The 24395-nt window shown below is 38.1% G+C and overlaps 1 protein-coding gene across 4 annotated transcripts in view; it reads left to right on the top strand.

The window, feature by feature from the left end:
* The window catches only part of SHROOM2 (shroom family member 2), a 127052-nt gene that overhangs the window by 8420 nt on the left and 94237 nt on the right, over positions 1-24395 (top strand). The gene's annotated exons all lie outside the window — the stretch shown is intronic.

Genomic DNA, 24395 nt, shown 5'->3' with positions numbered 1-24395 from the left:
TTCTGAACATCACAAGAACATAGCTTTTCAGTTTGATTTATCAAGCTTATCGGGGAGAGTCGTAACCTACCCAGGACAATGACATTTGTGAAGTTAGGAGAGAACTTACTTCCTTTCCCTGTAAGTTAATACAGTATCAGTATTCAGTCTCTATTTAATTCAGAGCATTCTTGGTAAGCACAGGTCGGGTCACGAAGATAAGAGAATGGCTTCTGCAACATAACAGGTTATTGGGGGATCTTCTTAGTGGCCTTTGCATGTACCTGAGGGTCATTGTGGAGTGACAAACTCGCCAAGGCAGAAAGAGTCGACTGTTTGGTAAATGCTGGAAGTGCAGCAAATTGCTGCTTTGAGAAACTAAATAGCTTTTTTCAAGTACACAATTCTTGGGTTGGCTCTTAAAGTAGAAACAGGTGGAGTAGAGTGCTTGACTATAGAAAAGAGGTGGTTATTTCAAAGTTCTTCTGAACCTCCTGAACCCCTGGCAAAATCAACTGAAAGCTTTAAACTGTTTAGGCAAAGGCACAGTAGCATTGACACTGAGGGGAAGGCTTCACGTCCTGTGTCCCTATACTTCTTCTGCCTCAGCCCTTATAGAAAGGAACCCTTCCCCTCTGCCACCAGCCCTGCTCTCTCCCCCTTTAAATCTCTCTCTCCATTTCTAAATTATTAGATTCTTTGAGATATTTAAATTCTTCAACTTACTTACCCACATCCATCAACTCTGATATATGGGTTAGGAAATATGTTGTTATGTTTCTTAGATACAGAGTTTCTAAAGAATTTTACTTAGTCAAGAAGTTTTTGAAGGATGTAGAGTGGCTTGTTGTTCAAGGGTGGTACAAAAGGCAAAAAACAGTCTCAGTGACTGAAAGCTGGAAATAGGGAATACATGGGGAACTCTACTGCGCTGCTTGAGAAGCTGTATCTCTTTGCACTGTTACTAGCTATCCCATTTCATGCGTTCCTGCAGTCATTTTTCTAGCTGAATGAGCTTTTAGAAGGAAGAGTAATCATGATCGGGGGTCCTCTCGTTATGGATGTAGGTAGCCTTATTTGATGCTTTCTTTGCTTCAGGCTCTTAGCTGTTCTGTCAACCTTGTTTCTGAGATCTAGACCATTTCTGTAGTCACAGTAGTCTAGTCCTTTGCTATGTGTTTGTGTTATCTGCAACAACAGGGTATCTAATGTTCTGATAATAGCAGAGAGACAGTTATCTAAGCAGTTTGGCAGAGATTCTAAGAATGCTTTTGCTGATGTGTGAAGTTGAATTCAGTTTCGTTTTGTTGAAACTGTAGCATAACCTGATGAAACCAATTCAGAGCTTTTTTAAATGGAAATGCATTAACTTCATTCTAACTTGTGCTTTTTCTTTTAAAAGGAAAAAGATCCAAGTGTTAGTGAAACTTACTTGAAACAAAATCCAGAGCCTTTTACAATGGCCAGGCACTTCAGTTTTAGAGTAACAAGTTCTTCATCCTCAGTTGTTCTATTACATTCTCTCTGTAATGGACTTGCAGTCAAGTCTGAATAGCTGAAGCAGGGAGAGATCTGTCAATGGGGAGCATGAGAGTACAATAAATTTGTTCAAAAGTGAAGCACAGGTACCTACTGCTGTACTCGAAATTGCAGTTTCAGTACTTTTCCTCTTCAGTAAAATAGCCAACTGTTCTCAAAATCCCTTCACAAAGCTATAAAACCAGATTATTTTGGATTTTTTCTGTCTCTTGAGATAAAACATACTTTGTTTTATACTTGCTTTGAAAGCTTCCAACATAAGCTATGAAACAAAGCAGCATCTCCCAGCTTCCCAAAAACATAAACTATTTAGCATTCTTTAGGAAATAAACCTCTGATTTGGTTCAGTGAATACTGTAAAAGGTTACTGTTGGGGGGTAACAATATTTTATTTGGAAGCTGTGTATTTTTCAGTAAAATACTATAATCTTTTGGGATAGTATCATAGAAACATGATTTCATGGTAAAGGAAGCGAAACGCTTCCTACACAGTATCAGTTAGTCATCACTGTGTTCATTTTCTTAAACAAATTAGATGCAAAAATGAGTTTGTGGGTGTCTAGCTGGCCAATACATAACGAATTCTCCAACTCCTGATGAGTATTTGAATTCTGGATAATGAAGTCATTACAGTATTGTAAATTGCTTTCTTTCCTCTACAAATACATATTTTGTTGATCCAGAAGAGAGGAGAACATTAGATTTTCATTAGAGACATTTGCAGTTGCACGCTTTTTTTTTTTAATGGAATAGCAAAGCATCCATTTCACAGTCATTCATTTAAATGAAAGAAAGATGGAAACGTATTGTGTTGGCATAAGGTGGTGTTTTGTTGGGTGTTTGGAAACAAGGAAAGAATGTTAAGATGATAACAGGGAAAACTTGAAGCTTTATATATCTATTAGATATAATTAATAGTTAAGTCAAGATTTAAGAGGAATGAACACTTTCCGAATTAGCTTTTATAAACAATTTGTAATCTCTTTCTTACATTACTATTTTGGTAAGGTGCCTTTATTTCTAAATATAAAGGCTTCTGTAAAATTAAAAAGCAGTGTCTTGTTCTGAGGCTGGAAGATGTTATATAAATACTGGATTCTCCTAAATGCAGCTCTAATGCCATAATGTTATTTCTACTTTCCAAAAAGTTGGTAGGGCAGAACTTTAAAGCTCTAAGGTAAACTTTTTCCCCCTTTTAGAGTATGTATTCTTAGTATGTGCAAAAACTTCTGTATTTCCTATTCTTTTTCTTTTCCCTGTTTTGTAAAAGGTAAAACAACAATTTGCTCCCCTGCTTTAAAACTTAAACTACAGTGATTTATTAGCAAAATAGATTTTATTTCTATAGTCTTTACCTTCTGGGAACTTGATGTTTTTCCTGACTGCTGGGGGAGATTGCTATCGAGAGCAGGGAAAAGGGCTGTGCCTTTCCTGACACCTTGGAGACCTGAGGAGTTTCTGTGGTTGCTCAATCTGATGTTAGGGAGGGGTGTAAGGCAAGTCTTTTGTTGCTCAACTGAATTTCTTCTGGCTGATTAAGGAAATCATCATCCTAAAAAATATCATCGTAGCCGTGACCTGTTATGTCAAAGGTGTAGGTGATTAAAATGTGAGGGTGGAGAGGCGCTTTGGTGGTAATTTGGTTCCATGAAGCCCGTGATGAGTCTGAGTTTGCAAAGCTTCAACACAGAACCCTGTGAGAAGCAAGAAACTGGAAATGTTAGTGAATTGGAAATTGGGAGATCTAGCAAATACATTACCTCATTTGCCACAGGGTGCTTGTGTGCCTGTGGGGGGTTGTATGGCGGCTTTGCCTCAGTCTCTGGTGTTGAATAGGAGTAACAGTATTTCCTGACTTCACAGGAGTCTGTTTCTCATGAAAGAGACCTGACACTGAAGTGCTGAAATATTATGGTGACAAAGACTTTATAGTCTTTCTAGTAAAACCCAGAGCCCAAATATATGGAAACCCTAGGAGCACATAAAGAGAGTTGTCTTAAAAGGCCACAGTTGTGCAATTTTGTCAGGAGTAAATTCTTCACAACAGAAACCAATGCTTTGTGCTTGTGTATCTCCAACGTTGGTCATAAATAATAAACTGAAGTGTACAGTTAGATCTCTTTCCACAAAATTAAAGGCCACTACATGCCCAAAATGCACAGATGTTCTCAGTGCCTCAGAAAAGTAGAAGAGGTGAATGGAGTGAGACAAGCTGTTGGCACCTGAGTGGGAGGAAAAAAAAATTAATGTGGACTTCTTATATGAAAGGTCAACCAGACATTTGAATCTGTGAGATTTGAAACATTTGTTAGCAATAAAGCTTCATAAGGGAGTACATTTTGTAGCCAAAACACATGTCCTTGCTGACCACTTGAATTTCCTTCAATTTCTGATGACTGACCTACTTACAGCGCCTCGATAGAAATATACTCAGTGGCTAGAAGACCAATGGTGAATTTATGGTTCATCATCATCGTCTAAGGTGATAACATAGGATACAAGTTTCAGCAGAATGAAGGGAGCACTTAAATGTTTTCTTCGAACTGCAGACAAACTTAAAAATTTGGTTTCTTCATCTGCACATCACCAGCACTAATTGGAGTCTACTATTTGCTCCAATATGTCGTATCAATGATTGGTACAATCACCCCGCATTTCAACCTAAAGGCTAGCATAGACTTTCTGTCCTAAATCCAGTGCTGGAAACAGCAGGTCTTTAGCAACCTAGTTTATTTTGCTGAAAGCTGACTGGGGAAATGTTGCATGAGCAATTTAATTAGCCGATTAGAGGGAGTGGAGATGAGCAGCAGGGAGTGGCAACATGGTGGTATACAGTCACACGCCCCACAGTGACTTACAGGCTGTAGTCCAGCTGACTTGCAGTGAAAATTAATTTGAAGTTTGGAAGTAATTTTAGAAAATAGGAGATAAGCATTTACAACTTCTGAGTTTTCATTAATGAGCAGTCTGAATCCAGACCTGTAGTCTTTCTTCATCCTGTAGTTTCAAAAAAATGCATCTAGCCCTCTACTGAGGACAAAATGGACACTAACTGTTATTAAGATCTGAGTAAAAAAGAAAGCGGTTTTGCTTATTTTAGTTTTTTGCTCCCAAAAAATACTTCACATGTGAAAATCTAGGAGAGCATGTGCACTAAATCAACACTAAATTAAGTCATGACACATTATAACTAGGTCTGCATCTGTTGTGGGTACCTCTTTGTCTAAAGGCTTGGAATTTTCTGGGATATTTATTGGTGCTGGCTGCAATTTGTTATGGCCAGGTTTTCTTCTCTTTGAGTTCTAGAGAAGTTTCTGTGTAGACTTTTTTGTGCAGCTTGTTTTGATATGAAATAAAAACTTGGTTGTATACCTCTTAAGAACATACTGCTAGAGATTTTGCTTTTTTAAAATGTTTTTGAACTTTGGACTGAAAAACTTTCTTTTAGATTTCTGATTTGTTTAACTTCTTTGTAGCAGTTCCAGTGCTAATTTAACTGCTTCTTGGTCACTGGAAAGCTGTGTCTAGATCTAGACTGTTACAAAACATTTCAAGGAAAATTCTTCATGGATGTGTTTGACTCTGTTAATAAGACTTGGCTTCCACCTTCTAAAACACAGTTGCAGTCAGTGTCCTGAAAATCAGCTCCCCTCCACCCCCAAAACATCAGTCTTTAGACACTGGACAGTAATTCTCATTTGCAGTAAATTGATGAGAGGAAGGAGAAGGCGTGGTATTTGGCCATGAAATTTGGCATGTTATCATGTATGCTTGTGAGGAGTCTGGGCTAGGGTTGTATATATAACACTTAATTACAGAACTCTTAAATCATTCTACAGAGTGATTTGCTCTGTAATTTTTATATTCTTGTAATAGTTTTTGTTTAGTTGCTTTTACTTATTTTTTTAGAGAAGACAAAAGAAATGTGGCATCCTAGTGGTGTCCATGTAATTTTAGCAACTGAACTGCAATTTTTCGAACTAACAGGAGCAATGATATATTGTTGTTTCCTGTGGGGGTCAACAGTAGAAGGGGACTGGAGTACCTTGCCCACCAGGTTTAGGTTTCTCTGCCACCAAAGGTATGTTGGATTCAAGAACTCGGTCTCCAGCTTCTGGAGGGAGTGTGTTGTAGTTGCCTCTTCTTCCCAGTGCTTGGTCCCATCCTTTTCTGAATTTCCTTTAACCAGTTCCACTTTTACCTCTTTCTTACCTAGAAGTCTTATCCCTTATCGTTCTCCTCACTTGAGTGGTTCTGGACTCAATTCCACAGACAAAATCTTCTTTCTTTACCATTTTCTCTCACTCTGCTATTTTTGTCCCTAGCTCCAAATGTTGTTCTGCCTTTTTCAGCCACGTGCAGTTTGGCTTACATGGCCTCCTTCCTTTTTCGTTGGCATGTCTCTGCTTAAAGCTCTAAGCCTACAAAATGTTTAGCATGGAGGATCTCCTTGCAGGGCTTGCAGTTGGTTGACATTTCTGATAGCTGGGCACTTTCAAAGGTGTTTAACTCAAGCAACATAAAGCATATACGCACGTAGACAACCATGTGCGCATCCTGGATGCTGTCAGATATACCCCATTACTGAAGCAGGGGTCACTAGAGCATTTCAAATTAAGTTGTCAGTTTTGCTTTTTAATGTAAGCATTTATTTCTTAATTTTATTTCTTCATTTGTTTCTTGGAACTGGATGAACCATTGAATTGGATGAACCATTTCAGTTTAACTTCAAGAAAATCGAAGGTTTGAGGCCAACGTGCACAATGGAAAGTTTTTGCCTAACTAATTAAAGTATGGCAAATTCAGCAATCACTGAAAGAAAATATGGTCTCACAATGGGAAGCATCGAACAACTTTGATTAGTGACATGACTAATACCACCTGTGGTTAATTACTGAAATAGACCTTAGAATAAGACAAGATGATTTTTGTCAAACCATGGCTTAGATACTACTTTATTAGAAAGGTTTAATACAGAAATAAGAGCAACAAAAAGATGTCTGCACTTGTTTGTATTTAAATTTATGGTACAATGAAGAAGTCGAAGAGAACTTGGAGGAAGAACAGTGATTTTTATTTTTTTTATAGTTGTATTTGAAATTAATGAGTCTGCTTTTTTTAATTCAAAGCCAGAGTACATATAACAGACTGTGATCTGGAAAAGTATCCTGGATATTGGTATGCCACAGAGCACATGGGTTTTTTTCTGCCTCTGTGACTCATGCAGCTAAGACGTCTCATCCAGCTTTAGTTTTGAAGAGAAGAGTGTCTAGCGAGGTTAGTGGATGTTTTGTAGTGTTTGATGATAGTTGTCCAGGTGATGATTAAATTGTTGTGAAGTGCCAGAAGAATGTGTCTCCTTTTTGAGGTATTCTGAGAGTTATTTCCCTTTCCAATTAGGCTGTGAGTTGAGGCAGAAGGAGAATGATGTAGTAGTTACACATTTTAAAAAGCAGAACTAACTTTAATGTACACTGACAGAAAAGGAATTTTCCATTCTTGAGCACATATTATTCAAAGCTTGCAGTTTTGAAAGGAAAGCAGGAACACCTTATGACCTCCAGCACATTCCAGTGTTTTGGTTTTGAGGTTTTTTTTGTTTTGTTTTTAAAAAGTGACAGTTTCAAATGCATTTTGTTCTTATGTGATTTACGTTCACAGATCCATTTTCTGAACTGACCAAAATTCTGATGATGGATGCCAGTTTCTTCAAGGGTTCCAAGGTTATATAATTAAAATTAAATCTCAGAATTCCTAAGCTTTAGTTACTGAATGCTGGACCTCAATCTTAAAGCACTGCAAAAAAATTCCCCTGTAAGCTCTATCTCTGTTACAGCACTTCTTCTTGTAACGCTATGCAACTTGTACACGTGGACTCTCTTAGAAGGGAAGAAGAGCCTAAGATTTTTAGTATGGAACCATGTGAAGTTTAAGATGCAGTGCCATCACAAAAAAGGGAGAATGTGGTCTTGGGTGTTACAGACAAGGGTACGGTTACCATAAATAGGTGGGGTTTTTAATCTGGTGCACTGACAGTTGACATGGGCTTCCAGTTTGTTAAGAGGATGTTGAAAATTGAGTAAGGTGCTGGAAAGCAGCATAAGTTACTTAAAAACTGCCAAAATGTATTTTACTCAAGTAAATTGAAACACAGACCAAAATTCAATAGATTTTTAATCTAACAAATGTGAAGACTTGTCATCTTTGAAATAATAGTAACAGTTTCTAACCTTAAGAGCAAAATTCTAAGGCATATTGCTTAATGTTTTCTGTTGCTTGGTGGTTTGGTTTTTGGTTTTTTTTTTTTTGAAAGATACTTGAACAAGTTATTGGGCTCAGTATCAATGTAGCTGGAGGAAAGCAGATGAGAAATAAAGTTGGATTGTGAACTGATAGACCCTTTTAGTATTTTGTCCATTCAAAGGTATTTAGTTTCTGAAGAAACAGAAATGGACATGGGGATTCCAAACCAAAAAGCTTTGAGTTGTATGATGGCAGAGTACCTGCTAGCAAATCGTAAGATCTGTAATCTATAAAGCTGTTAATTAGTCACAGAGGAACTGAACAGTGAAACGTTTGACTGCTACCATTCAGGTTAAGTACAGGAAGAAATGGGGTTTGTTTTTGTAATGCATTGTGTTTGCAGGATACTCAAAGGAAAATATGTGGCTTTGTTGGTAGTTAAACACAGCTTTGAATCCCTGTTTTTCCATGATCATAAGATTGTTTATATAAGATATGAGATCAGATCTTACTCTGAAATAGTACAGTATTTTCATTTATCAGTTAAACTCCAGGTGACTTTTAGATTAGAGTGGATAGTGTTTTGAATTTCTTCAGTCATTCCTTATATTTTATCCCTGTTTTCTTTTTTAAAGGACAGCAATTTCTTCTGTCGTTCTGGAAAAATCACTGAGATTACTTAGATACAAGTTGTAATTAAATGATTCTACTTAATGTCATATCTCTATATAATGTTTCTGTATTTTGTATTATTTCCTGCTCTTGTCAGTGATTCTTAACCTTATGTTTAGTGTTGTGTTAGTGTTGGAAGTAAAGCTTTCTTTTGTAGGTTTTTCTCTGAGTTGTAGAAAATCCTTAAATCTGCCCATTCTCTTTTTAAAGGGCCCATCTTAGCAGTGAAAATAAGCTCCTTAAAATATTTAGGGTTGAAAATTGTTTTTATTTCTTAATTTGGATTCCTTAGTTTTCTTATTACTTGTACAGTGGTTTTAATTCCTTCTCATAGTTTGGTGTACTGTCCCTAATGATGTGTAAATATATCTGAATCATAACCTGTTTTTAATGAAAACAAAAGATGATGCTGCTGTACGCTAGGTAGGAACATGTTAAAAGTTCTTCAGTACTAAGGTATAACAAACCTCAGTGATGATTTCTTCCCCACATCAATGGAGGCCTATAGTTTTATGAAATGCTGTTGGTGCACGTCTACTTGTTCATATCTGTCAGGCATTTCATTTCTGCTTTTGAGTTCAGATTATTTCCAGATCCTAGAAAATTAGCTTTGTAATAAGGATGATAAATTCCCTTTGAAAAACAGATGCCTAAAAAGATGCTGATTTTTTTTAATTTTTTTTTTTTACTGGATGTTGAGCCAAACAAAATCTCTCTTTGTCTGTCTGAAAAATCTGTTGGCCACAGGATTTTCCTGTGCCATTGTTACTGATTTATCTGCTTGTGTTCCTTGGAAAAAATTGGAAATACTCACTGCATATTGAAAACAATAGAACAGTGTGTGTAAGAATGAGCTTGTATGGGTTGAATTGCCACCAGCTTTTTTTCACCTGTAGAGCAGCTTCATCTTACTCCTTGAAGCATGTTGGCAGACAGTTCAACTAAGATACTGCAAGTAGTGACATGGCAGTAGAAAGAAATATTTGAAGCAGACTTAATATCAATGCAATAACATACTGGGTATTGCTCAAAGGTAAGCTAAGCAAACACTGCTTAGGGGATTGTATAGTACAAGCAGACCATTATTATTATTTTTTTTTTAAACTAGATCTGGTTCTTCTGGTTCATGTGCACTTAATGTCAAATATTGTCTGTCTTTTCTGCCAGCAGTATATATTCTGAGTGGAAAATACCTTTAGAGCCCTCTACTTCTTAATATTGATGGACAGAGTAACCACTTTTGTAAGACTGGCTGGCTACTGTCACTTAGTAAAATGGCCAAAAATGTGTGTAAGCAATCTGTGACATGGTAACATTCATCAGCCTGCAAGTGTTGATCCACCTTTGAGACCTGCATTGAAGATAGTAATGGTATAAGCATCAGACTTGGTTATGGATTTGAACCTTTGTGCAACTACTTGCAGCCTTTTGCAACTAGTGACTATATCTGCTAGTGGTGGCTCCCCACTTTCCTAAGAAATGCCAAGTACATAAGTAACCGTACAGGATAAGGCATGGTGTTCTGGAAGATGGCTATCTAGCAAGAAAGCATGTGGACACACCACATGTTCTCTGGTGATGTGAAATTTACTTCCCTTTAGCAAAACAAGATGTAGCCCCTCCCCTCTTAAGGCTAGCCCATGTGGATCATAAAATAAACAGAAGGATTAAAGCATAAGGTTGTCCACTTTGACTTGGTTTAAGCAATATACTCTATAGTCTGTAGGCTTCACATTGAAAATTAAACAAGAAGTGCTTGAAGAAAATGTTGATGTGCTTTGTTCCCTTAATACATGTTTTGAAGATGGAAGTGTGAATTTCTTCAGCTTGAGTCTGAGCTGTACCACTGGCACCGGTGACAAGAAACTTCAGTTTGTTCTGCTGAATCCTCTCAGATTCCTCTCAGAGGAATCTGTATGTCTGCCAAATCAACAACGTGCTGGAAGCTGCCTGAAGAGTACAATAGCAGACTTTCTGAAGTTTTACAAAATTGTAACTTCTTGAAGGTGAAAACCTGTGCTTTCATATTGGAAATGCTCAGCCACACAGCTGTGGGATTTGGTATGCCACACTTAAAGACAATCCCATGATTTGCTTGGGGGTGGAGACCTGTGAGGGTGTGCAGCAGCACCGGAGGTTATTGCGCAAGATCACCATAGCAGCAATTTGTGGTTATCTCGGTGGCTGTATCAGTTTTGTGCTCGTAATTCTCACAAGGAAAACTTCCTAAGGAAACCTGTGTCATACTGATGTACGGTAGTTCTGTCATAACCCGGCTGGAGTCAGCTTTGTGACTCGTTGAGGATGGGAGATGTATCAAGGCATAGTTTCTGGTTGCTTTATAGTTTCAGAGGGAAAGATCTGCGGGGAAATAAATGTGGCTAATACGTTTGCAAATGAGATGAGCTCTTAACGTGCAGGTCATGAACCATAATGATGTATTGGGCGTCCTCACTGATGAGGAAAACATCTTGGTCCTGCCAATCAAAGATTTCCATCAAGGGCTAGATGTATTTTTTCCTGATCTGCTCCAGTCTCTGTATAATGACTGTGGCAGGAACATTTCTGTGTATTCTCAGAGAGCAGCTTCTAATTTGTTTCACATTTTACATTTCATACATTTAGAGAGAACCAGTATTTTCAGTGCTAAGAGAACATATCCTGCTGGTTCACAGAGGAAAAAATAGTTATAGGGTAGCTCTGGAAAACTTAGGAGACCAGTAATTTCAGTTGAAGTTATGTTGCCTAGGAAGATTCCTGTTCACTTTATTTAAGTGTGCATTTATGGAGTCACTGCAAGTAAGAAGAAAACTTATGTGAACTATTTTTATTTAGTCATAAGTTCATGTGACTGGACTAATTTTATTTGGCCTTAGTATTCCGAGCTTTTGTAAGAACTGAGTATTTGCCAGCCTTATTTAGGGATTGCAGTTGCATTTTCCTCATGCAGCTTTAAAATTCTCAGCTAACATTGTTTTATTTCATAAATGGTAACTATTGTCACAGGTGAGACTGTTGGTGATGAGCCTCTGTCAGTATTCACTGATAGAATAGTGATTCATCTGTGCAGTCCCAACCAGAGAGCCTGGTAAGCTAGCTGTGCTTTCAAGTCAGTAACATTTCCTTTTTTAAAATATAATAAATAATGATACAGATTTGTATCAATCCATTGCGTTTTTCGAAAGCTTCTCTTGGGCATTTAAGCTCAAAATAGCCTTACCACTCCACACGCAATGTTGCCGTGAATCTTGGAGGCTAAATGGTACCATACAGTTGAAGGATTTTTATGGAATAAGTATATTGCCCTTATTTCTCTTCCTTCATCATTGGATGTGTTTGTCCTTGTCTCCAGAGTCAGAGCTCTGTTTTTTGTAGCTCCTTCATTTGAGATTTATTCATAGGATGGCTCTGTTCTACGGATGCTGTCTTCTAGTGCTGTTTTTGAAAACCTTTTACTCTTGCAAACAACAGCTGCTACTCCTGACTATCACAATATTGCTTAGAGACAGCATGACCTTGCACCTCTTTCTAAAAATGCCTTACCTGTAATTGTTGACAGTATCCTTTACTTTCAAATCAAAAAGGAAATTATTTTTTGTTAGTCTTGACTTGCTAACATCGTGCATTTTATGGTAGCTACTGTATAGCTAGTTTAATGTGCTCTTTGTTCTATGGATTGATTTCCTCCTTCCTTCCCCCAGCCTTCCTCCTCAGCATGGTGAGACAGGGATATTGTCTGGGCAGTCATGTCTGCTGTATCTAGGAACATGAGGACAGCCGTAGTGAGTAGGGACAAAGTCTACCAGACCTCATTTCCTGCTTTTGGAAGTACCGGGGAGTTAATAATTGAGGAATGGTTCTAAGAAGCAGAAGTATAGTGTTTTTTTTTTTTAATTATTATTTCCTCTCTTTCCTTTCCTTTTGATACAGTCTTTTAATAGTCAGCAAGTTAGGGCTGTCTGAATCATTCATACCTGCTTTTAAGAAAAAGGTGCTATTTGACACAGCTGTCTAACTGGCTTTATTATATTTCTGAAGAATAACTGTCCATCTCCATTTTGTGGATTCATGATAATGTGTTACAGATTCCTGTGTTACAGACTAATATAAACTACTATATAATAGTTCTTCTTGCCACATCTTTTCTAAGCTCAAGTCCGTCCTGATTAAATTCTCCTTATGTAAACATTGGTCAGTATCTCTAAGCAGCCTGTTCTTCTCCCTTACATTTCTAAATTCTGCTGGATTCTTGTTTGGGTGGGATGACAAGAATTACATGAAACTTTCAGTTTATGATAACATAGGGGATTGATTGACATGGTACCATCATGTGTGAGTGAGAAGGGAAAGCCATTCCCTTTCTGATAATTCCAGATGTTTTATTTGCTTGTCTGCTGTTAACCACTGAACTGCTGTTTTCAGAGCATGGCCTAATGTGATGCAAGTAAAGATCTCTGGCCAGCTCCCCAGTGCCTGCCTATGGGTCTGTGTTGATTGCTTGTGGGTGCGTGGGAGAGTTTTGTGTGTGTGTTGCCTTATCTACAGTGACTTTAAGCAATGCAGTCTTTATTGTGTGGCTCTTTGCAGCCAGTGCAGCTTTGACTAATCCAGGTAGTCTTGCATCATCAGTAAACTTTGAATTGTTCATCCTCTTGCAGATCACTTATTTAAAAAAAACAAAACCAAACGCACAAAAAACAACACTAACAAACAAAAACCCCAACCAAAACTCCCAAAAAGCAAACAAAACTCCCAAACAAAAAAAAACCACCCTCCACAGCACAGGCCATAGTGTAGATGCCAGTGAGACTCTTTCAGTATACTCTCTCCATTGTGAAACTGGCCTTTTTATTGCTATCCCTTGTTTTCTCCTAACTGGGCTTTTAGAGAGGAATTTTTTTAATCCCATAGTTTCTTTTAAGAAGTTTTGGTAAGAAACACTGTCAAAAAATGTAATAAACTTGGGGGGGGAAGGTGTATTGCTTGGGTAATTCTTCATGTTGAGTCCTTCAGAGAATTGTAACACAACTGTGAGAAGCCTGCAGAAACCACACTCTGCTGCTGTCTGCTGCGTGTTACTAATGCCGTCTCTTCTGTAGGGTGTAAATCGGTAGAAACTATGGTACTCATGTAGTTACCTGAATTTCTCAGGACTGTTGTGGGGCCACTGTAGAGCTTACTGTCATATATTGCCTTAATTTTGTGAGGTAGCAAGGTAGTTTTAAATGAGAGGTTATACTCTGCAGCATGAGTTGCTTTAAAACATAGTGTACTCTTGACTTGTTGAAGGTGGTTATGCGTTTGGGTTGGGGTTTATTTTCTGCATCTTGCTGATGCTTCAGTTTGTGACTGTTCTACTGATTCTTTTGTAAGGAATTACTCTGGTATGTGGGAATTTCTTGGACTTTCTCTGAAACTTTTTTTCTCAAATTTTACAGAATGCTTCACCGTTAGTGGCAATGCAACATCTTGCTGAGTGCGTCTGTTGTACACAGATCGTTACTCAGGATCTGCAGAGTTTGTGACTGCAGCTCCAAATTATTGATTTTGGCTTCCCAGATCAAATACTGAGGCTCCTTTCTTGATCTCTGAAAGTTTCTAGTTCAGTTCTTGGCATTCATTAGAATAGCAGCATTGTGATTTTAAGTGAGCAGAAAAGGCTGTATACAAGATAAAGCTGTATGGTCCTATTGCTCTTTAGAGAATGACTTGAAATAAAACCTGATTTGCAATGTGAGTGATGTGCTTGATCTCATAGACACCTGGCCAAAAGCAGTTTTAACAAGCAGCTCTATTTTTCATTTAATACCTATATTAAATGGTATCCTATTCCTGCTCCTATACCTTGTTTATAAGACAAGAACCTGATCCCATTTTCTGGTCAGGGATAATTACCAGCAAAATCTGAACATGCATTACTTGAGGGTGGGGGGCAGGGTGTTGTGTAGTCTTGCATAATAACAGTCCATAGCTTAGTTATTTTTTATAAATTATTAAGCATTCTTTAAATTATTGCTTAATCAGGTAATTGGCCCTGTCTTCTTTCTAGGAGGCAGCTGTTTCTCAGTAAGACAGTCCTATTTGTTGGACTCCTGTCTGTCCAGCCAGTCCTGTTCTGGATTTGTTGGACAGTCCTGACTTACTGATCTTAAAAGCTTTTTTCATATCTTGTTCTGACTCTGAGGCTTGACATTTGAGGATGGCTGGGCCCAAAACCACTTGCATACATTAATAATGCTTTGTGTGGTTTTTCAGTATGCTCTTTTTCTGTCTGTGGTGTAGCATTACCTGGCTGTATTTGTTTTCTTCCATTTCTCTAAGTGCTTAGACAACATAATTCACTTATCTGGCATTGTCCACGTATGGACATCATTCGCTTTTCTCAGGCTCTAGGAAGCTGTGCAGCTTTTGTTCTGCATTAAAGCCACAGTTACAACGTTGCTTCCCTTATTTCAAGAAGAGTTCTGAGCTGTGAGTGAGCTTTCTGAAATGACAAGTCTTTGGATAATTGTTTGGTTTTTTTTTTTCCCCAAGGTAACTTGTGCCAAAATTGAGATTATTGGAAAATAAGGGCATGTAAGGTTGTGTTGTGAAGTAAGTTTTACCCAAGGGCCTCAATCCTGCTTTCAGGATTTGTTCAAAGAAAACACTTCTCTCTTTGAATCCCATTTTGGCAAAAGAAACTTCAGTGTAAGATTGAGGCTTCCTTTGTAATCTCCTTTTTCTGTTATTTTGTCACACCCTTGTTTACTTACATCTGTATGAACTCAACTATGCTTTACTTAAGAGAAAATACTGTTAGTCCCAACATACTGTGTGGGCTCACTGATGGGAAAATACAGCAGCCTGGCTTCTTAGCTGAGCTGTGGGTTTGATTTACTGTAAATGGGCTGATTAACCGTAAGATGCCATACTGCTGGTGTTTGTGTGCAAGGAATCTATGCAGCATTTATGCTGAGTTGCTTACAGTTTTCTGTTTCTGATCAATGGATTTGTTGTAGTTAAATATAAGGAGATAACATTGGTATAATAAAACTTGAAATAAAATGTAGAGAAATAGGCAAGACAAAAACTTGCTCTTTTGTGAGCTGCTCAGTTTGTGCTCAGTGTTTCTAGCTCTTTTTCAAGTATAGACCTAGCTCAGATTTTTGTATTTTGTTATTAAATAACTGAGAAGAGATTTGTGATTTGCACTTACAGTTGTTCTGGAGAGTCTTAATAGAGACTAATTGATGAAGGATCTGTGCTTTTTAACCCTTTCACACAGAGGGATTTAGCAAGTGCAGTATTCCAGTACTTTCAAAGAAAGAATAGAACGGTAGTCTCTGTTATTACTATGATTGAGGTAAATTAGGCTATCCTAAGGGTGTCGTTGTAAAAACCGTATCTTTTGGTATTTGGTTGTTTGAGGTTTTTTTCTGTTTGGATGACAAAAGAAACTTTTCAAGAATTTTGTAGTTGATGGACCCTCTCTCTTCAGTAACTGAGATAAGCAGTAAAATTCTCATACTAGCAAAATTCTCATATCTGTCTGTTCAGTAGAAGACAGAAGTCTGTCATCCAGCCTTATCATTCTACCATTTTGTACCATCTGTAGACAATTAAGAAAACAAGGTAAGAAAATATTGTTTGCTTTTTGCTCTGTATAAATAAATGGAAGTGAGCATAATAGCAGCCAAAGGAAACATTCCTCCCTGATTGCAGCAAGGTTTGTCCAAAATAATAGACCTTGTATTTTGTAAATGTTTGGTTTGCCTCTGATGTTTAACATTTTAGGCTCTTTAATGTATTTGGGTGCATACCAGGCTAAGTGTAAAATTTCAGAATCCATTGGTGGAAGTCGTCTAAGACAGGACCACCTGCTGTGTTTGCTCTGCTGTTTCAATTGCTCTCTTACACAATTTCTTCCGTTGCAAGTTGAGGAAGATGGAGGAGGCCACTCAGTTAAAGTATTACTTGGCATTGAGTGTTTATGCTGGTCACCACTTTCCTAGTTTTGGAACAAAAAGTTTTATAAAAATGACGTGTCTTGGAGTAAAAGTCTTCTAGATCCACAGAGGAATGGATCCACAGAAAGCCGAACCAAGGCTGAACTGCTTCTGCTTCCCGTGAAGTGATGAGGAGATCGTGAGACTGTTGTTTCCTGTGCACATCAGTAATTATTCTTAGGTTTTAACACTGCAGTAGCTGTTGAGGCTGTGTATGAAGCTAGCTCTGTCACTCTAGTCACAGCACTACTGCTGGCTAATGAACAAATTGTTAACAATAATAAATTCTTCAGGCTTTAAAAGTGTCTTCATGTAACTAGTATTACAGAAACAAGAAGCACTTTAGTATGAGACTAAATAAACCATGCAGAACTGTATGGTAAACAGTAATGATTTTGGCCAAGAAGCATCTGAGTCAGCACAGAAGATGGTCTGAAACATTCCTTCGTCTTGTGCAAAAAATAAGGGCTTTACTTGTATGGAGAGGATAGTGGTGGTCAGCATACCTCTAGTTTTACAAACAGCCTTCTGCACCTGTGGTAGAAAATCAAGTTTGTGAACGTAATCCAAATGAGGGCATTGTGTCTCTACCTTACAATGTGCCTGTGACTGTCGACTAAACCAAAAGCACGGTCAAAAGGGAACCTCCAGAGTTCGTAAGCAAAATTACGTCTTGTCCTTAGTCCAGTCCTTCTCTGTATGAGAAGGCCTCTCAAATGTTTGTAAACACTGATACAGAATGACTCACAAATCTTTGAGCCATTTAAAATGCTCAACTCTAGCAGCATTTCAATTAAAATCTGCCTCGAGGAGCTGGTCTTCTGGGTAAGGTGGTGCTGGTGTGGGAGACCTAGAAATCATGCTTCAGAAACTGCTGCACACTCTCTTCTTAGCCATAGTTAATGCTTGGCAAATACTGTCAAGTGATTAAATTTGCACCTTACAAGTTATAATGAGGAAATCATGCTTTAATACAACTTAAAGTATTAAGATAAATCACAGGCAATTTAATGCCATTTTAGAGGCAACTCAAATGCATTCTGCCACCTGGGTCTGTCACTTACATAGTCATGTCCTGGTAACAAGGACAGATTTTACTTTCTGGACTCTGCTGCACTGAGCATATATTCAGTAATGTAAACAGGTACAGTAATGGAAAAGCAGTGGGTAGGGGAGCGTTACACCTGTATGTAAGAAGCCCTGTGAATGTTGACTGGTAAGAGTATTTTTAAATTTCAAGACCTTATTTTGTCCAACTCTGAGTTGGTTCACATAGGAAAGATGTTTTGGGCAAATCCATCTTGTATCAAGAAAATTAAAGGATCTAAATAAGAGACATCTTCACTGTCTACAAAGAAAGCATCTGTAGCTCTTATTTTTCCACACTGAAAATAATGCTGCCTAGTAGACTGGATTTCATTTGCACCATTACTCTGTAAATACTCTAATGGCTAATGATGTGGGTCAGTGGTAGAATGGGTGTCTTAGAAGCCATTAGCCTGTGCATTCTTGGTTGTCTTTTGATAATCTTCATTGCTGCTAATCTTTTAAAATTTATCTGAAAATGAGCAACAAAAATTTTGAGGTGATGTTGTCCAGGTTTCCATGGCAGCAGTGGAGATGGTAGTCTTTCACAGAGGTAATTTTTGGTCTGGTTTGGTTTTCTTTCTGCTAGCTCTTCTGTCTGTATGTTTTTACTCTCCAGCTCTTAGTTGTGGTCGGTCCATGTCCTTTCTACCCCAGCCCCCAACTCCGACACTGGAACAGCTCAAGGTCAAGAATCTGGCTGTTAAAGGAAACTGTTTTGTTTTGCATTAAGATTAATGGAGCTTTAAACTAACCAGGAGAGAAGGATTGTTCTGCTGAAATTGTTAAACACATCCACCCTTTTCAGCAGACGGGTTTTTGTTCTCAGTAGTGCTGGAAATGAGTCTTTAACAGATTGCACAAGCAGTAAGATATTCAGTGCAAGCACGTAATTCGTTTTTTAATGAAAGGTGAGATTGGATATGTATAAAAGTGGTGATCATAATTAAGAACTTAAGTAAACCCTAGACCATAGTATTGCTCAGTAGGGGATCATTCAGTTGGAAATAACATAAAATTATAGTCCTATGCCTTTGTCCATGTGTATGCTTTATGTTAGATTACTCGAACAATGAGATACACTGACTGATCACTTTTCCAAGTGATTTGATGGATACATGGAGAGAATACAAGGAAGGGCCTCTGAGCCCTCCTTGTTGTCTATTCAAAAGGCGTAATGGATCCCACCTTTTGCTCTAAACATCTTCAGGATTCCTTTTGGGAGCGATATGGCAGCTGCTTAAGTGATTTTGGAACAGAAAAATCTGAAAGTAAAAGTCAAGCAGAGGTGTTCTGTCAGTAGCATATTTCTCATATGTGTAATCAGTTAACTTCTGATGCTTTTTCTTCCCCATTGCTTTCCAGACACACTTTGCTAGGCACTCTGTCTGGCTTGTGCAAGCATTGAGAAGCATGACCAGCAGGATGGCTCATGCCCTCTCTGTTTAATTCCATGTATTGGAGGGTGCAGTACTGGAAGTAAAATATGGTATTGCCACTCAGTTCTGGTTCAGTCCAGTATAACTTTGGCTGACTACAAGCAGGCAATAACTTGCTAGTCTTTCTGATGAGTAGGAGGAGTTCACTGCATGTGTGCTGACCGCAAAAGCCTACACTGTCATTTTTCACTGAGAGGTTACGCAGTCCAGAGATGAAATGTTAATGTTTCCTTTCAGCCGTACACTTCCAAATTCTTGAGGCCTTTTTTTAGCCAGTTCACTTGCATTTATTGCTGGCTAAAGTATTAACATCTTCTGCTGTGCAGTACTTTAGAAGTATAGTTATCTATTTTTATGTTCTCCCTGTAAGACAGATGATGAACCCTAGGGGGTATAAAGGCAAAGACCAACAATTGGGGGTTTCTCCTGCAGCTGGAGTTTTCTAAAGAAAATAAATCAAATCTGAATTTGTACAGGAATGTTTGCCTTGCATTCCACACACTGAGTCAATTTATCTCAGGGGCTCTTTTTCCTCCTCCCCACCCTCTTTAAAGGCTTGGTGACTGGAAAAAAAAAAAAAAAGGAGGGGTGTATGGTAGATGGTAGAAAGAGATTTTGTAGCCACTGGTGCCAGGAATCATCAAGGAATGCTTAAGTAGTGCCTCTTGTGACAGCATCCAGTCTATTGGAAAAGCAGCATGTGCCATCTGGCTTCGATTTTGACTTAATTAAATGCATGCAGCCGTTTTAACAACTCGGCTGAGATTCAGCTGTCTTAACATTTTGTAAAGAGCTAGAGTTCGTATTTTGTTGGGGAAGTTACAATAGTCACCTGATTTATGTTGTTCAGTTCCCTTTCAGTGTGGTCCATGCAGTTTGCTGATATTTGAGTGACAATTGTGTTTAAATAAACTCTTAAGACTTCCTGACTCTTCGAAGTCTGATTCAGTAGGGTTTTTCCACTCTAGATTCTGGGATTTTTCTTAGAACTGCAGTTATTGTGGAATTTTTTAATAGCGAAAGGAGATTCTTAAGTACAGCCAAGTCATTTGTCTGGGAAAAAGGCAAACTTCTTTGTTGAAGAAGTCAGGTTACTCCACCCGAAGACTCCATATCAACGGCATTTTAGCTCTGAGTGGGGAGGCAGGAAGGGGAAGGATGGGGGGAAGGAGGAGGATGCTTTCTTTGCTATTATCCAGAGTCGTCCTTAATGCAGAGAATAGCAAGGAACTACTTTTCATGGCCAAGCGAACCATCTTGTACTGATGAGAGCCTGTCCTTTTAGTTCTCTTATCTGTTGTTTCATCTTGCATCTTTACTCTAAGAATAACTTACCTATGCAGATGAAGGATGTTGAAAAAAATCTCTGCAAAATCCTACCCATGCAATTGTAATTTAAAAAAATACTTCTGTGTTGTTCTGAGTGCTAGGTATCTTGATTTTGAGGCTTTATCATTTTCACCTTTAAAATTTTCAAAAAAAAAAATCAAGGGAAGACATTCATAGAAATAGTATTATTTTTATTTAGCATCTAGGTGAGGTGAACAAAGACTCATTCAAATTGCCCTTTTTACTTCTAGTTTTATCAAGTTGACTAGTGATACTGGTGACATATTAATGTAAAATAAGTCTTCTACCATATTTTTGAAACTTCCAAATGGTCAATTTTTCTCTTTTTCATCCATCTGTGGAGGATTACCCCATTTGTTCCCATTTTTATGATTGGGAAGGGTATATTCTTGGAAGGCCCTTGCTGAAGAAGGATTAGTTTTATAGTTACATGTGCAGGAGTATCTGGCCCTTTTCTAGTTCTATATTGCAATAAAAGTTTTTGCAATGTTTTTTAATCTTTCTGGATCTCTTATTTTTAGCAAGTTATCCTTGGCCAGTTGCCACCCATTGTATGAATGGAATTCTACAGCTCTCATTATGAATGTCAGTTTGCTTAGACCTCTTTAGCTGATTCAGTAAGTACAATATCTAGATCCCTCCTGCTGTGTCTTAACAGCTGTGCTGCAGGCTTTGGATAGATTTAACATTTCATTTACATCCTTCTCTTCCTCCCCCCACAAAACAAACAAACCCTCTAACCTATAATGGGCACTCTGGCCTGCTCGTTCAAGAAAGAAGCTTTATGAGCTGGTCAGCAAGCCTTCACATGTCCATTTCCCTTTACCCATTCATGTTTGAAATCAGGATTTATTTAAAAAAATTTTTTTTTTTAAAAAAAAGCTGTTTGGACAACCTTGGTGATTGGTCTGCTATCTGTAGAAGAAAAATAGCATGAAGAGATATCTGTCAAACTTTGTCATGCAATTCTGCTAAATGTGTCTTAGAGCCTGGCCTTGAGAGCCCTGTTCCCAAGGGTGAGGGACTGCTGGATTTCTGCTTTCATATGTGTTGAATTCTTGGCCTCTGCATTCAGACTGCTGGAAAGGTTACAAATAATATTTCTTGCAAAGGAGGCACTTATTAGCGATAACCAAGCAACATCTTCCTTCTAATGTTAATCTGATTACTGTAGGACTAATTGACTCAAAGCAGTTGAGAATCGAGGAGCTTTAATTTCTTTTTGCCCACGTGTATGTGTAATCATCAGGATAAGGAGAGGCTGGGTATTTTGAACAGCTCAATTTGTTTGGAATGAATTTCTCAAAATCACTTTGCTAATATGCATTGCATATGCATTATTATTTTTTTTTTACTGCAAAGTTAAATAATTGAATGGAGAAGCCCCCAAATCTTTCCTTTTGTTGATTATGAATTGAGTATCAGAGCATGAGATTCTTTTTCCCTGGTATCAATGAATTTAGATTGTTTTCCTTGTGTTTATCCCAAGTCGTTTTAGTGGGATTGCTGCATGGTCTCTCTGGGCTTGAGGGTAGCACTATTGTAGTGGTAGACATGCTTTCATATAATTTTCAGAAAGCATTTGTCTACTTTTCTCTGATTTTGGAGACACACCAGCAATATATACAAACCACATTCACAGTTTTACTTACCATGAAACAGCTAAGCAAGGCAATGGAAGCTGGGATGTTGGAAATAAATATCATTCAGGAAAGTTATCTGATTGTTCTGCCTGTTTCCTCTCTGACCACATATTTATTTGTTTGAAGGAGACTCTGTAGGACAGAAACTTGAGCCAGAATTAGGTTGGGATAAGAGGAAAGGAAATGATTCAAGCTAGCAACTCTTACTCAGTGGGATTGAAGTTGGCCACAAGTTCATTTGGCAGCACCTGTGATTTAGGATTGTGGGGCATCACTTGAAGAGCCCTAAGAGACTGCAAACTAGAGAAATGCCTGAAATTGTAACCAGGTTATGCTATGAGTCCCTGATCTGAGAGCAGGAGTGTGATTTCTTACCTTCATAGTATATGTGCATCAGTGCTTGGGAGCCCTTTCCCAGCTGATGGTGTAGCAGAGGAAGCTTTGGGAGTTGACTGTACAGAAGGTCTAAGAGTTGAACCTGCTGATTAGTGGCTCAGCTGTAGAGTAAGTCAAGAAGGGTGTAAAACAACTGAAACGACCATTGCTTTGAGTGAGACTGCCTCTCTACAATTCTTTGGCTCTGCTCTTGTATGAAAGGTAGTCAGCTTATCTTCTTTAACCTGTTACTGAGTTCACTTCTGCTTCTTCTTGATCCACAATTTTAATTTCAGTTGCATACTTATTCTAAACTTAAGCAAAAATGTTTGTTTGCTTTGTACTTGTAGTAGATGCTCCCTGTAGAGGACTGAATTGGTGCTTAGTGTTTTGATGAATCACAGTGCATTTTCTTGTGTACTTCAATTGTAAGTTCTCTGTATGAAGAAACAGTCTCCTTGAACTATATTCTTGTAGCGCATAGTAGATGGGTCTTGGTGCTTGACTAAGGCTCTAAAAGACCATGATGGTGCAAGCTTTTCATTGTTTGTACAGTTAACTGTGGTTCTCCATTTCCTAATCTTTGGGGGAACTGACTTTTGAACCTGAAGATATTTTTGCTGTTTCAGTTTGCAACACTTACGGTATATAAAAGTGTATGCATGTACGTGCATATAGTATGAAATGGGGTAAAAGGACTCCTAAGGTGAAGATTACCTTTACGTGAATATCTTCATCACCCCTTCATATTTCTAATTGTGAATCAAACAATTAGAGGAGGGAGTTCTAATCAAATAAGCAAAGAATGTAAAAACATGAGGTCTCAAAGTCCAAGAGCCTCACCCCTTCAAAAACTAAGGAAGAAAAGAGCTATGTAGCTGACTTTTCTAGGATTGTTGATCTACTTTCATCCAATGTAATGCTTTTCATACAAGAATTCAAAAGTCGTTACACTGACTACAGTTTAAATTTTATTCAGAGAACCAGCACTGTGTCTTTTATTAAAACACCTGTACATTGCACTGAAAAATAAAATCAGCATCTTCTGTGTGGCATAATTTACTTGGTTATTATAACAGAAATTTAATTGTGACTTTTGGAAGTGCTGATTGGAAGACACAAGACACTTACTGAAAATTGAAAATTAAAAAACTTACTTGGAGTTTGAAAACACAAAAGCAAAATAACTTTTCCTCTCTATTCACCACCTTCTCCTTTGACTACTGGAAAAGAGAGAGAGGGTCAACACTTTAATAAACAGCAAGGAAGATTTTTGAATAAGTTCTCTAAGACTTTTTATTTTCAAAGAATATTTGCTTTAATGTATTTTCAAGTATAATATTTTGACCAGCTTCAGTTTTATGCTTTCACAGTTGTTGAGATTTTTAATGACAGGAAGACTGCAGGTTTCAAATCATTAGGGTTTTGTACATTAATTATGATACATAGCCTTTTCTCTGCCAAAAGAATTGTGATGATAAATCTTGAGTGGGAAGTTCAGGTTTTTTTACTTGTTGTGTGGATGTGTGATGAAGGGAGCTTTTAATAAGGAGAATATCTCTGAGAGAAGAGAGGTTAAAGCAAGCCAGCCTCATTTCTTCTTAAATGTTTGGAGGTTTAGACCTGAGAGAAGAACGCGTCTTTTCTCCAGTGTGGATAGGCCTTGGATTTTCTGGATTTTGTTGATTGAAACCTGCTCCGTGACATGTAGACAGGACGTGTGAAGATAGACTTGTTCCACGGGCAAAACAGAAAGTGGAGGGAACAACGTACCTTCCTAATGTAGGTACATTCCTCCTGGCAGGCCAGTCCTGAAGGGTTAAGGTGGTCCTTACAGCACTGAGAGTGCCACCCCAGTCCTTGCACCTTTACAGGCTGTAATACAGATAATGCCAACATACAAAATATCTTAGTTACTTGTATTTACAAGGCAGTGAGCAGTATGGAAAGTACAGTCGCATCTGAAGCAATACAGCCATGTGCATGTTTTGTAGGTGGGGATCTGGGCTGCAATAAACTCCTTAAGTTATATTGCTCAGATGTGAAAGCAAAATATTATTTGTACAGTGACAATAGGTGAG

The sequence above is a fragment of the Ciconia boyciana genome, chromosome 1 (assembly GCF_034638445.1).
Source record: "Ciconia boyciana chromosome 1, ASM3463844v1, whole genome shotgun sequence".
NCBI classification, from domain to species: domain Eukaryota; kingdom Metazoa; phylum Chordata; class Aves; order Ciconiiformes; family Ciconiidae; genus Ciconia; species Ciconia boyciana.
Note: the sequence above shows the minus strand (reverse complement) of the source record. Positions and strands in the feature narration are given on the sequence as shown.